General features: G+C 41.7%; 1 protein-coding gene across 2 annotated transcripts in view; it reads left to right on the top strand.

Moving 5' to 3' along the window:
* Positions 1-13,861, top strand: part of VWA3B (von Willebrand factor A domain containing 3B) — a 180,087-nt gene that overhangs the window by 40,702 nt on the left and 125,524 nt on the right. The gene's annotated exons all lie outside the window — the stretch shown is intronic.

Genomic DNA, 13,861 nt, shown 5'->3' with positions numbered 1-13,861 from the left:
TGAAAGATGATGCTGTGAAAGTGCTGCAGTCAATATGCCAGCAAATTTGGAAAGCTCAGCAGTGGCCACAGGACTGGAAAAGGTCAGTGTTCATTCCAATCCCAAAGAAACACAATGCCAAAGAATGTTCAAACTACCACACAATTGCACTCATTTCACATGTTGTAAAGTAATGCTCAAAATTCTCCAAGCCAGGCTTCAACAGGACATGAACCGAGAACTTCCAGATGTTCAAGTTGGATTTAGAAAAGGCAGAGGAACCAGAGATTAAATTGCCAACATCTGTTAGATCATAGAAAAGGCGAAAGAGTTTCAGAAAAACATCTACTTCTGTTTCATTGACTGCTTGGGTCACAACAAACTGGAAAATTCTTAAAGAGATGGAAATACCAGACCACCTTACCTGCCTCCTGAGAAACCTGTATGCAGTTCAAGAAGCAACAGTTAGGACTGGACATGGAACATGGAAAGGAGTATGCCAAGGCTGTATATTGTCACCTTGCTTATTTAACTTACATGTAGAGTACATCGTGTGAGATGCTAAACTGGATGAAGCACAAGCTGAAATCAAGATTGGCGGGAGAAATAGCAATAATCTAAGATATGCTGATGACACCACCCTTATGGCAGAAAGCAAAGAGGAACTGAAGAGCCTCTTGATAAAAGTGAAAGAGGAGAGTGAAAAGCTGGCTTAAAACTCAACATTTAAAAAACTAAGATCATGGCATCCAGTCCCATCACTTCAAGGCAAATAGATGGGGAAACAATGGAAACAGACTTTATTTTCTTGGGCTCCAAAATCACTGCAGGTGGTGACTGCAGCTGTGAAATTAAAAGACGCTTGCTTCTTGAAAGAAAAGCTATGACCAACCTAGACAGCATATTAAAAAATGGAGACATTACTTTGCCAACAAAGGTCCATCTAGTTAAAGAGATGTGTGAGATTCTCTTGTATGTGAGAATTGGACCATAAAGAAAGCTGAGTGCCAAAGAACTGATACTTTTGAATATGTGTTGGGGAAGACTCTTGAGAATCCCTTGGACTGCAAGGAGGTCAAATCAGTCAATCCTAAAGGAGATGAGTCCTGAATATTCACTGGATGGACTGATGCTGACACTGAAGCTCCAATACTTTGGCTACCTGATGCAAAGAACTGACTCATTGGAAGAGACTCTGATGCTGGGAAAGACTGAAGGCAGGAGGAGAAGGGGATGACAGAGAATGAGATGGTTGGATGGCATCAATGACGCGATGGACATGAGTTTGAGCAAACTCTGGGAGCTGGTGATGGACAGGGAAGCCTGGCATGCTGCATTCCTTGGGTAGCAAAGAGTTGGACACAACTGAGCGACTGAACTGAATGATAAGCATAAATATGACCTTTTATAGAGGTGAAACCTTAACCCAGTTTGGGCTTTCTCTGAAGGAAGAGAATATATCCAGTTGCTATTTTTTATTTTATAAAATAACACTTCAGGAATCAGTGTTGGAGAATGAAAAATGGAGAGTTGGCATGCTATTAAATTGGTGACGCATGTAGGTTTGGATCTGTTCTGTTCAGTATGGGAGCCATCGACCACATGTGGCTAGTGAGCATTGAAGTGTGAATCCAATTTGAGATGCGTTGTAAGGAATCCCTTGGTGGTCCAGTGATTAGGATTCGGCGCTTTCACTGCTGGGGGCCCCAGTTCAATCCCTACTCCGGGAACTGAAATCCCACAAACTGCACCGAGTGGCAAAAAAAAAAAAAGGTGATATGCTGTAAGTAAAAAATACACCTAGGATCTCAAAGACTGAGTGGGGAAAAATGCAAATTACCACATGAAAAAAATGTAAATTATTACAAAATATAGATTCAATGTCAAACTGAAAACATAAAAATATGCATTGCATCAAATATATTGATAAAAATTAAGTTCTTCCTAACTTAATTGTGGCTACTAGAAAATTAGAAATTACATATGTGGTTCACCTATTGAATTAGTATTGGATTGTATTGCTCTAGAGTCACACTAGCTGCATCATCACTTAAGTAGCTGTGTAACTTTGGGAAAGTTATTTAACCTTTCTGCTTCCTTCTCTCATCTATAAAATGGGACTAATAAATTATTATTATATTATACTATATTATATTACTGCTTTTGTGCCATGTGCTCAGTTGCTCAGTCATGTCCAACTCTTTATGACCCTGTGGACTTTAGCCCACCAGGCTCCTCTGTCCATGGGATTCTCCAGACAAGAATACTGGAGTGGGTTGCCATTTCCTTCTCCAGGGGATCTTCCAGACCCAGGGATCAAACCGCATCTTTTGCATCTCCTGCATTGGCAGGTGGATTCTTTACCCCTGTGCCACCTGGGAAGCATATTGCTGTATATTATATTTTTTGTGTTAAATGATGAGAAGCCGGAGAGAAATAAGGTGTTGTACTATGTTCAGGGAACTCAAATGCAATAAAATTAAAGGCCCAGACTTTGGAGCCAGACCTAGGTTTGGATTTATCACTTAGCTATGTGATCTTAGTTAACGTACTTAACTAATCTGATATTCAGCTTTCTTATTTATGAATGGAGATGATGATGTTTGGGACTTTCCACATGGCACTAGTGGCAAAGAAGCCACCTGCCATTGCAGGAGGCATAAGAGACTTGGGTTCAATCCCTGGGCCAGGAAGATACCCTGGAGGAGGACATGGCAACCCACTCCAGTATCCTTGCCTGGAGAATCCCAAGGGCAGAGGAGCCTGGCAGGCTACAGTCCATGGGGTTGCAAAGAGTCAGACACGACTGAAGTGACTGAGCATGCAGCATGCATGATGACGTTCACCTTATGAGTTGTTAGGAATATATTTATATATATATGTATATGTGTATATATATGTGTGTGTGTGTATACAGTGTACAAAACACTGTGTGTGTATATACACTCACACACAGTGTTTTAAGCAGTACCTGGTACGTAGTTAACCAGCCAGTAATTTATACCTTGTTATTGTCATAGCCATCATCATCCTGTGGGTTACTCTCCTGTTAATACCCCCAGGTAAGCAACTCAAAGACTAAATTTGTTTACCTTTTTTTCTGTCATTCCAGTTCTTGTGTTTGTTTTAATTCTTCTCTTAAGTGCATTTAGTTCTCACTTGTAGTCCATCTGCTTTGGTTTCCCAAGCCATCCCTTGGTTGGCTAAAGTTTATCTTCTAATAGTTTCTCCAAGGAGGGAATCAGAGAAAAAATATCCTCAGCATTTCCAAATGTTCTTTTCTACCTTTTTATACTTAAGACATCTTGGCTGGATGGAAAGCTCTGGCTCACATTTTGTTTGTCTTGTGTGTGTTACGGGTTGTGCTGTGTTATCTTCTCATAGATCATGCTGCCGAGAAGAACTCCAAGGCCAGCTTGATTTTTTTTTTCTTTCATAAGTGACTCGTCTTTTTGCCTGGTTGCCCAGGAGTTTCTTTTATTCCACCAAGCTTTACTGAGATACAATTGACATATTGTGAAAGTTTAAGATGTACAATATGATGACATGATACACATATATTGTGAAGTAATTATCACAATAAGCTTAGTTAAAGCATCTATCACCTCACATAATTACATTTTTTGTGTTTTGAGAGCATTCAATATCTATTCTCTTAGCAGCCTTCAAGTGTATAATACAGTATTGTTAAATATAGTCACCACAGTGTACATTAGATCTCCAGGATTTATTCATCTAATAACTAGAAATCTGTACCTTTTGACCAATTTCTCTCCATTTCTCTCACCCCAGCTGCTGACAGTCACCATTCTAATTCCTCTTTCTACAACTTTGGCTTTTTTTGTTTTCACGTATAAGTGAGATCATAATAGCATTTACCTTTCTAATTTATTTCACTTAGCTGCCCTCAAGGTTCATTCATGTTGTTACAAATGATATTTCCTTCTATCTCATGACTGATTAATATTGCATAGACAGATGTTTTAAATTTTTATACCCATAAAAAATAAAATATAAAATCACATTTTTTAAATCCATTCATCTGTCAGTGGGTAATTAGGTTATTTCCATGTTATGACTGTTGTAAATAATGCTGCGATGAACATAGGAGTACAGATGTCTCTTTAAGACAGTAATTTCATTTTGCGTGGTTATATATCCAGAAGTGGGATTGCTGGATCATATGATAGTTCTATTTTCAGTTTCTTGAGGAACCTCCATCCCGTTTTTTGTAGTGGCTTCACATGTTTACATTTCCCATCAACAGTGCACAAATGTTGCCTTTTTTCTACATTCTCACCAACACTATTATCTTTTTATAATAGCCATTTTAACAGGTTTGCAGTGATATCTTGTGGTATTGATTTGTTTTTTCGTGATAATTAGTGATGTTGAGCACCTTTTCATATATCTCTTGACCGTTTGTATGTCTTCTCTGGAAAAATATCTGTTCAAGTTGTTTGCCCATTTTAATTGGTTTGTTTGTGTTTTTGCTATTAAGTTGTTTGAGTTCCTTTACATTTTCTATATTAACTCCTCCTAAGATAAAAGGTTGGTAAATATCTATTATACTTCCATTCTGTAGGTTGCCTTTTGTTTTACTGATAGTTTCTTTCTTTGTGCAGACAATTTTTAGTTTGATATAGCCCCACTTATTTATTTTTGCTTTTGTTGCTTGCTCTGTTGGTGTCATATCCCCCAAAATTGTTGCCAAAACCTGTATCAAGGGGCTTTTCCCCTATGTTTTCTTCTAGTAGTTTTACAGTTTCAAAATGTTTAACTTACTTATGTTTAAGCCTTTAATCCATTTAGAGTTGATTTGATGAGTGGCATAAGATAGAGGTCCAGTTTCATTCTTCTACATGTGAATATTCAGTTTTCCCAACACCATTTATTGAAGAGACTATAATTTTTCTATTGAGTGAGGATTCCTGGCTCCTTTTTCAGGTATTAGTTGACTTTATAAGCACAGACCTAGAGACTATCATACTTAGTGAAGTCAGAGAAAGACAAGTGTCATATGATATCACTTATATATGGAATCTAAAAATAGATACAAATGAACTTGTTTATAAAACAGAAATAGACTCATAGACATTGAAAACAAATTTGTGATTACAAAGAGGGAGAGGGTGGGGAAGGGATAAATAAGGAGTTTGGGATTAGCAGATACACATGACTATATGTAAAATAAATAAACAACAAAGACTTACTGTATAGCATAACTATATCTCAATTTAAAAAATATGGGAAAAAAGGAAACTCCATTGCAGTCCAGTGGTTAAGATGCTGAGCTGCCACTGCAGGGGGCATGGGTTCAATTCTTGTTGGGAAACTAAGATATCCCCCGTGCTGTATAGTGTGGGGGAAAAAAAAGGTGAGGGGTAAAAAAAAAAAAGAAGTAGAAAAGGAGTGAATTTCGGGTAATAGGAAAAGATGATTTTCTGAGTTTTTGTGTCCAATACACCTGGCAAAATGGTGTTAGGAAATCTGTTCTGGTCCAGAGTATTGTTCTGAAGTCCAAAAATGGTGTGGCTGTAAAAATTTGGCTGATTCTATCTTTGGAAACTAAACTTTTTTGTGTGTTGGTGAAGGAAAAATGCATGAAAGAAACTAGGTATTACAAAACCAAGTTTTACTTATTTTAAGGTATGTTCTGGCTGTCTGGCTTAAGGAGAAAAAGCAACCAAGTACTTATCCTTGGAAGACATTGTGATCTTGAATTAGATATTTAAAGTTTGCAGGCCCATCACTCAGACTTGGCATCACTTCTTTGTTTCTAAGCTGTAATTTAATTTAGAAGCACCGACTGGTGCCTGTTTATGGTTTACTGAGAGTGGTTCTCTCAGAGGTCTCCTTCCTGCTCCCGAGAACTCAGTTTAATTCAATAGATGGAGCCAGAGCAGCTGCACTTCCAAAACTGTTGCCACATTACAGTTTACGAGGCTGAGACTTTAATCATCTCCAAAGTCCTGCTCCTTCTAATGATGGTTTGCCTTGGATTTCTTATTAATACTGCTCTGAGACAGTCCTCTGGTTAATTAAGCACTTATTAAATGCCTTGTGTATGCTTTGGAGTCTCTATAGGGGTGAGGAGGACATTCAAAAGGAATAGAAGACAAAGTTCCTATTCAGGGAACCCCAAACTCTTAGGATATCAATTTTGCTTCCACTTGATAATTTAATTTCCCTTCATAACTATAGGATCTCAGTTTAAGGTTTAAGAATTGCCCACCTGATGTTTTGAAAGAACAGCATGTATATTATCTGTGGTGAAACAGACCACCAGCCCAGGTGGGATGCATGAGTCAAGTGCTCGGGCCTGGTGAGCTGGGAAGACCCAGAGAAATCGGGTGGAGAGGGAGGTGGGATGGGAGACCGGGATGGGGAATACGTGTAACTCTATGGCTGATTCATATCAATGTACGACAAAACCCACTGAAAAATAAAAATAATAATAATAATAATAATAATAAATAAATAAAAACTAAGTCAAAAAAAAAAAAAAAAAAGAATTGCCCACCTACACTCAATCTTCTTCTTCCCTTAGGTCACACCTTCACCTGATAAATGCGAAGGTCTTGATTCAGTTCAGTTGCTCAGTCATGTCCAGCTCATTGCCACCCCATGGACTGCAGCACACCAGGCTTCCCTGTCCATCAGCAACTGCTGGAGTTTGCTCAAATTCATGTCCATCAAGTCAGTGATGCCATCCAACCATCTCATCCTCTGTTGTCCCCTTCTCCTCCTGCCCTCAATCTTTCCCATCATCAGGGTCTTTTCAAATGAGTCAGCTCTTTGCATCAGGTGGCTAAAGGATTGGAGTTTCAGTTTCAGCATCAGTCCTTCCCATGAATATTCAGGACTGATCTCCTTCAGGATTGACTGATTTGATCTCTTTGCAGTCCAAGGGACTCTCAAGAGTCTGCTCCAACACCATAGTTCAAAAGCATCAGTTATTTGGTACTCAGCTTTGTTGTTTATGGTTCAACTCTCACATCCGTACATGACTACTGGAAAAACCGTAGCTTCGACCAGATGGACCTTTGTTGGTAAAGTAATGTCTCCACTTTTTAATATGCTGTCTAGGTTTGTTATAGCTTTTATTCCAAGGAGCAAGTGTCTTTTAATTTCATGGCTGCAGTCACCATCTGCAGTGATTTTGGAGCCCAAAAAAATAAAGTCTGATACTGTTTCCACTGTTTCCCCATCTATTTGCCATGAAGTGATGGGACCAGAGGCCATGATCTTAGTTTTTTGAATGTTGAGTTTTAAGCCAACTTTTTCACTCTCCTCTTTCACTTTCATCAAGAGGCTCTTTAGTTCTTCTTCACTTTCTGCCATAAGGGTGGTGTCATCTGCATATCTGAAGTTATTGATATTTCTCCCAGCAATCTTGATTCCAGCTTGTGCTTCCTCCAGCCCAGCATTTCTCACGATGTACTCAGGAAGCAACCGCTAGAACTGGACATGGAACAACAGACTGGTTCCAAACAGGAAAAGGAGTACGTCAAGGCTGTATATTGTCACCTGCTTATTTAACTTATATGCAGAGTACATCATGAGAAATGCTGGGCTGGAAGAAGCACAAGCTGGAATCAAGATTGCTGGGAGAAATATCAATAACCTCAGATATGCAGATGACACCACCCTTATGGCAGAAAGTGAAGAAGAACTAAAGAGCCTCTTGCTGAAAGTGAAAGAGGGGAGTGAATAAGTTGGCTTAAAGCTCAACATTCAGAAAACTAAGATCATGGCCTCTGGTCCCATCACCTCATGGTAAATAGATGGGGAAACAGTGGAAACAATATCAGACTTTATTTTTTTGGGCTCCAAAATCACTGCAGATGGTGACTGCAGCCATGAAATTAAAAGAGCTTACTCCTTGGAAGGAAGGTTATGACCAACCTAGATAGCATATTAAAAAGCAGAGACATTACTTTGCCAACAAAGGTCCGTCTAGTCAAGGCTATGGTTTTTCCAGTAGTCATGTATGGATGTGAGAGTTGGACTGTGAAGAAAGCACCGAAAAATTGATGCTTTTGAATTGTGGTGTTGGAGAAGACTCTTGAGAGTCCCTTGGACTGCAAGGAGATCCAACCAGTCCATCCTAAAGGAGATCACTCCTGGGTGTTCATTGGAAGGACTGATGCTGAAGCTGAAACTCCAATACTTTGGCCACCTGATGAGAAGAGTTGACTCATTGGGAAAGACCCTAATGCTGGGAGGGATTGAGGGCAGGAGGAGAAGGGGATGACAGAGGATGAGATGGTTGGATGGCATCACCAACTCAATGGACATGGGTTTGTGTAAACTCCGGGAGTTGGTGATGGACAGGGAGGCCTAGCGTGCTGCGGTTCGTGGGGTCACAAAGAGTTGGACACAACTGAGTGAACTGAACTGAACTGAACTGAATTAGTGGTTAATTTCCATAGGGCGAGGCTGAGCAAAATATCTTAATATGTAATTTAACACAAGGAACTGTGAATTTTCCCATTATAACAAAAGCTACCAATTTCACCACTTTCAATCCCTTTATGGATGTAATATGTCCCCTTTTATCAGATCCATATTGTAATTTTACGTTTCTTGGAATTTTAATTACCTCATTGTTTATTATTATTTTTAAATGATTCATCACTTTCTGAAAAGAGATGTGCCATGTTTTCCTGAAAGTTTGGCCTTTGAGAGTCACCTTCAGCTTTTTTATATCCTTAAAGCTGAATAGGCATTTAGGGCTCAGGCAGTCCACCCAGGGGTGCCAGTTCCTCCACCAAGAGTCCTGGCCATGGGGAAAGGGCCACACACTTAATGAGCTCACAGTCCGACCCAGGGGGTGGTCTGGGATTCACAGTTGCTGAGAGTGGTTTTAATTTAATTTAATCACCTTTCTCCTCCTGCCCCTGGTATTGCTAACATTTCAGATATTAGAGGGAGAGGTGAGCCTTTCCTTGCTGTGGCATGAAGATCTACAAGTAAACAGCTTACTACTTTAGGGCATGTCACTGTCAATATCCAGCACACCTAGGGCATAGCCATATATTCAAATGATATAAGTCTGTTATATACCATTCAGAAGAGTTTCTTGCCTGATTAGGGGCTGTCAGTTATGAGATAGTGCAATTCCTTGAGGAAAGAACATATTAGATACTCAGTCATTGTTTCTTCATAAAAAAAATGAAAGGAGGAAGGATAGGAATTCTTACTGGAAACTCTGGATCCTGTGCTGAGTGCCTTGGAGGATATAAAGACAGAAGAGATGTTGTGCCCTTGCAAACAGAACCTGTAATCCAACCCTGCAGGCTGATACCATAGAAAAACTGTAGATGACAGCTCTCGGCCCCCGAATGGCCCTGGACACAGTGCTGAGTGGTGAGCTGTGTTGTTAGCAGCTGCTTACTAAAAATAAAGCCTTGTGTTTGTGAAGGATTGACTTAAATTAGCCTGGATTCAATGTCTGGATACACTAATTCACCATCTCTGCCCGATGCTTCTCTGTGCTCTTTGGAAGTGGAGGTTGACATGCCAGGCAGCCAGGAATTGCATATGGCGCCAGCCTGTCCAATGGCGTGCGGCCTGAGAGTGTGTCCTGGCAGCAAAAGCACTGAGAGCTGCGGTTGTGGCTGGGTCATTTCATGGGAATTAAGAAGGGGCAGAAGGCAGATGGCCGTTTCATGGAGACGCTGGGCAAAGCTTGATGATGGAACCAGACCGGTGCCTTGATTGAAGGGTGGGGTTGGGTAAGTGCAGTGGTGGGCTGTGAGCCCCTGATTGGGAGCACAGGGTAGATGCAGGGGTCCTGGAGAGCTGGGAGGACAGTGCTCTGGCCAGGTTCATGGTGGCAAACTGTTAGAAGGGATGTACTGGGGGACCTTGAGCCCTGGACTTAAATGCCAGCTCAGGGAGCAGGGCCCTGCTCACTTGACAGTGTCCACTCACCATGTATACTAACTGCTCAGTGAGTATTTGCCAAATGAATAGAATAATGGGAACTTCCCTGGTGTCCAGTAGTTAAGAGTCACCTGCCAATGCAGGGGACACGGGTTCAATCCCCGGTCTGGGAAGATTCCATATGCCGTGGAACAACTAAGCCCACGTGCCACAGTTACTGGGCCTGTGCTCTGCAACTGAAGGAGCTGCTGCAGTGAGAAGCCCGCATACTGCAACTGGAGAAAGCCTGCACACAGCAGTGAAGACCGAGCACAGTCAAAAATAATTTAATTAATTAAATTTTAAAAGATTAATGAATTGGACTCTGACAACTGGACTTTATGCTGCAGGTGAGGCAAGTTTAACAGGGAGATGGTGTTTGCTGGCAGGTACTCTGTGGGCTCTTCCCTTGATAACGTCAAAACGTACCTGACCTGGGTCTCATTCATATGTTGAACTAGCCAGTCTGAAAAGTCTGTGCCGGGTACAAACGACAAACAGCAGCTTGATGTGACCCCAGCTCCAACTGGTGTCAGCATTCTGGGAGCCTTCAAGTTGTTGCCACAAGGCCTAGGGGGATGTCAGGCGTTGGTGAGGGGGGAGAGTCCTTTGGACTGGAGGGTCTTTTAGGTCACCTTGGTGTCTCTATGAGGAACGGTACCCTGTTGCTGTGCATGACAGGTCTCTAGATGGCTTATACTTTGATGGTCAGGATCCATTGTGGTTTCGTCTCCTCTCTGATTTGACCTGGAGAATTTCAAACTCACAGAGCTTTCTGAATACTGAAATTTCTTGTGTCTCATCCTCCACACTCTTCTATTTTCAGTGGGCTGTCTCCTTGGCTGCAGCTATTTTGATTTTCCATCTAAGTTCCTTAGAAGTGACCCAGATAAAAATATCTCTTTCTGACTGCCTATAGGATAACTTGAAATAAAACCTCTACCTTCTGGGGACTTCCCTGGTGGTCCAGTGGCTAAGACTCTGAGTTCCCAGTGCAGGGGTCCTGGGTTTGATCCCTGGTCAAGGAACTAGATCCCACATGCTGCAACTAAGACCCAGCACAGCCAAATAAATAAATATTTTTTTAAAGTCATAAAAAAACCCCTCTACCTTCTTTCTAAGTTAGGCTTTTTATTGCCTGTTTTTTTTTTTTTTCTTGTCTACTAACTGGTTTTGTTTCATTCTGTTTGTTTTTAAAGCAAACCTAGTTAAGTGGGTAGGTTTTTAATATATAATTTGTTTATTTTATTTTGGGCTGTGCTGGGTCTTTGTTACTGCTCTGACTTGTTTCTAGTTGTGGTGAGCAGGGGCTCCTCTCTAGCTGCAGTGCGCAGGCTTCTCGTTTCAGTGGCTCGTCTTTGTTGCAGAGCACAGGGCTCTAGGGCTCTAGGGCTCATGGGCTTCCGTAGTTGTGGCACATGGGCTCAGCGGTTGGGGCTCCCAGGCTCTGGAGCACAGAGCAGTTAAGGTGCGCGGGCTTAGTTGCTCCCCAGCATGTGAAATCTTCCTGGATCAGGGATCGAACCCGTGTCTTCCTCATTGGTGGGCGGATTCTTTATCACTGAACCACTAGGGAGGCCCTAGGTTGGTCGTTCTGAGTTGTTTTGTTTCCCGATCCCCAGTATAGGAATGTGTAGCTGCCTAATTCTAACAACTAAACCAGTAGAGTGATAGTTTAGTGACTCCTTGCTCAGGGGAGCACATCCCAGCTCACTGCTGCCCCTTAAACATACTTTCTTGTCCTTGGATCAGTGAGTGGCTACTGTATTTCCTTGGAAGCTTTTCCTTTGATGCTGAAGGAGTGGTCCACTTCTTGACATATCATTGACGAGCCTGGGGAAAATGGAAAGCCTTGACTCATTTGAGGCTTTTAATGAGAGAAGTCTGCTACTTAACACATCTAGGCTGAAGCAAGCAGCTGGAAGTCAGCTTTGCTGTCACAGGGTCAGAAAGTCCTGTGGGCTCCAGGTTTGCAGTTGGCAGCAGTCTGCGATATTTTTGGAGTTCCCAGCGTGGAGCTGGGCACTCATCACATTTCACTCCTGGGGCTGTTGATGGCTGCAGAGCACTGGTGGCTATCCATCTCTGTCAGGGATTGTCACTTGCTTCTTAATGAATACGGCTATTAATACTGTCTCGCTCACTCAATCCTTCAGGAGGGCAAAGCTCTAGGGTCCCTCAACTTCCCCATGCCCTTCTGGACTACATTTTAAGAGTCAGGAACATTGACTCTGGTCTGTCCCAGTCTGCCCTAGTGGTTTAAGGTCAGTCTTTTGGGGGTGGATAAATCTCCTAGACCTGATGGTGGTCCTTCATTCTCTGTGGTTGTGGGATCTCTGGCATCTGTGGACTGTTAAATGGGATGCCATCAGCAGCTGGGGGAGGGGCTGCAGGGGCCTCTATAAACCAGTCATCCCCATTCCAGGACAACTAGTCAGGGTGCTGAGTTGGTACAGTCACATCAACTTGGATTTGATACCCTGCTCTTCCACTTTGACCTTGGTATGAGCTGGGACAACTAGCTCTGCCTCCATTTACACAGTCGTGAAACAGAAACAGGAATAGAATTTGCCTGCAGAGTTGTTGTGAAGAGAGATGAAAAAATGTTTAGAAGGCCCTAACCACAATGCCAGGCACATAGCAGGTACTCTGAAAAGGTATTTATCATTAGAGAATTGGGACTCAGCTTACTTAAGTAAAAACATCAGTGTTCTCTGAGCCAACTGCATACAGTCTGTGAAATAGATTTGTTGTGTATGGGGTTTTTTTTGGATAAAGTTTTTTGAAATGGAATCTTTAAAACTAGAGAATACATCTGCTGAATTCTTATCTACACAACCTTTTAGCAGAACCCCAGAGCAGAGACTCCCCTGTAGCCCCCATGATGCCTTAAGTGGTGCCAGGTGGTGGCTGGGCCCACGGATGCCACTGAAAATGGGTGAGTGGCATCTGCCAAGTGTGGTTGCCTGTTGGAGTTGCCGCTGACCTCGTATGCACAGCGGACAAAGTGGAGAGAACTGTAGGTAGAGAGAAATGTAGCTGTAAGAAATGCCCACATGCTCTTTTTTTTTTAAGATTTTTTTAATGTGGACCATTTTTAAAGTTTTTATTGAATTTGTTACAATATTGCCTCTGTTTTACATTTTGGTGTTTTGATTCCAAGGCATGTGGGATCTTAACTCCCCAAAATCGAACCCACACCCACTCCATTGGAAGGTGAGGTCTAAAGCACTGGACCACTGGGGAAGTCCCACCCACCTGCTCTTTTTGGCATCTTGCAAAACTATAGGATGATATCACCACCAGCATATTGATATTAATGCTGTCAATATGCTGCCCCAGGTTCCCTCATGTTGCACTTTTATAGTCACACCCATCTTCCTGCTCCTACACCATCCTTAACCTCTCAAACTACTCACTTGTTAGAGCCAGGATCTTAGTGGAGGCAGAGCTTCTATCCCAGCATTGGACCTCTTACCCATGGGATGAACTTTGATTGACTGAATGATTGATTGCTACAATGATATAAATGTCTATATTTAATTTAGCCATATCATTAAAAAAAAAAAAAAAAAAAAAGACATACAGCCTTAACTGAGACAGCAGAGTTCCAGAAAATGAGGCCAAAGAATTGTTAGTACATTAGGGAAAAATACCAAGTTGTGAAGGTGGTCTCGGAAGAGCAGAAGGTCTCAACTTGGTCAAGAGGTGAGGGGTATTATTTTCATAGACCGTTGAGTTTCCCTGCCCCGCAGTGATAACTCTGGCTTTCACTGGATGCTTTTTGAATATTTTTACTCTTTATTTTATTTGAGTGTTATTACTAAACTCATCTTAAAATATATTGGCTGCTACAAATATTTCCTTTATGAGGACCTATTGCATCCTAAAATCTGCATTTATGATTTCTTGAGATGACAGCATTTTCTTAGGGATTTCACTTCTGAATCTC

The sequence above is a fragment of the Muntiacus reevesi genome, chromosome 3 (genome assembly GCF_963930625.1).
Source record: "Muntiacus reevesi chromosome 3, mMunRee1.1, whole genome shotgun sequence".
Lineage (NCBI taxonomy): Eukaryota > Metazoa > Chordata > Mammalia > Artiodactyla > Cervidae > Muntiacus > Muntiacus reevesi.
This window is presented reverse-complemented; position numbering and strand designations above follow the sequence as displayed.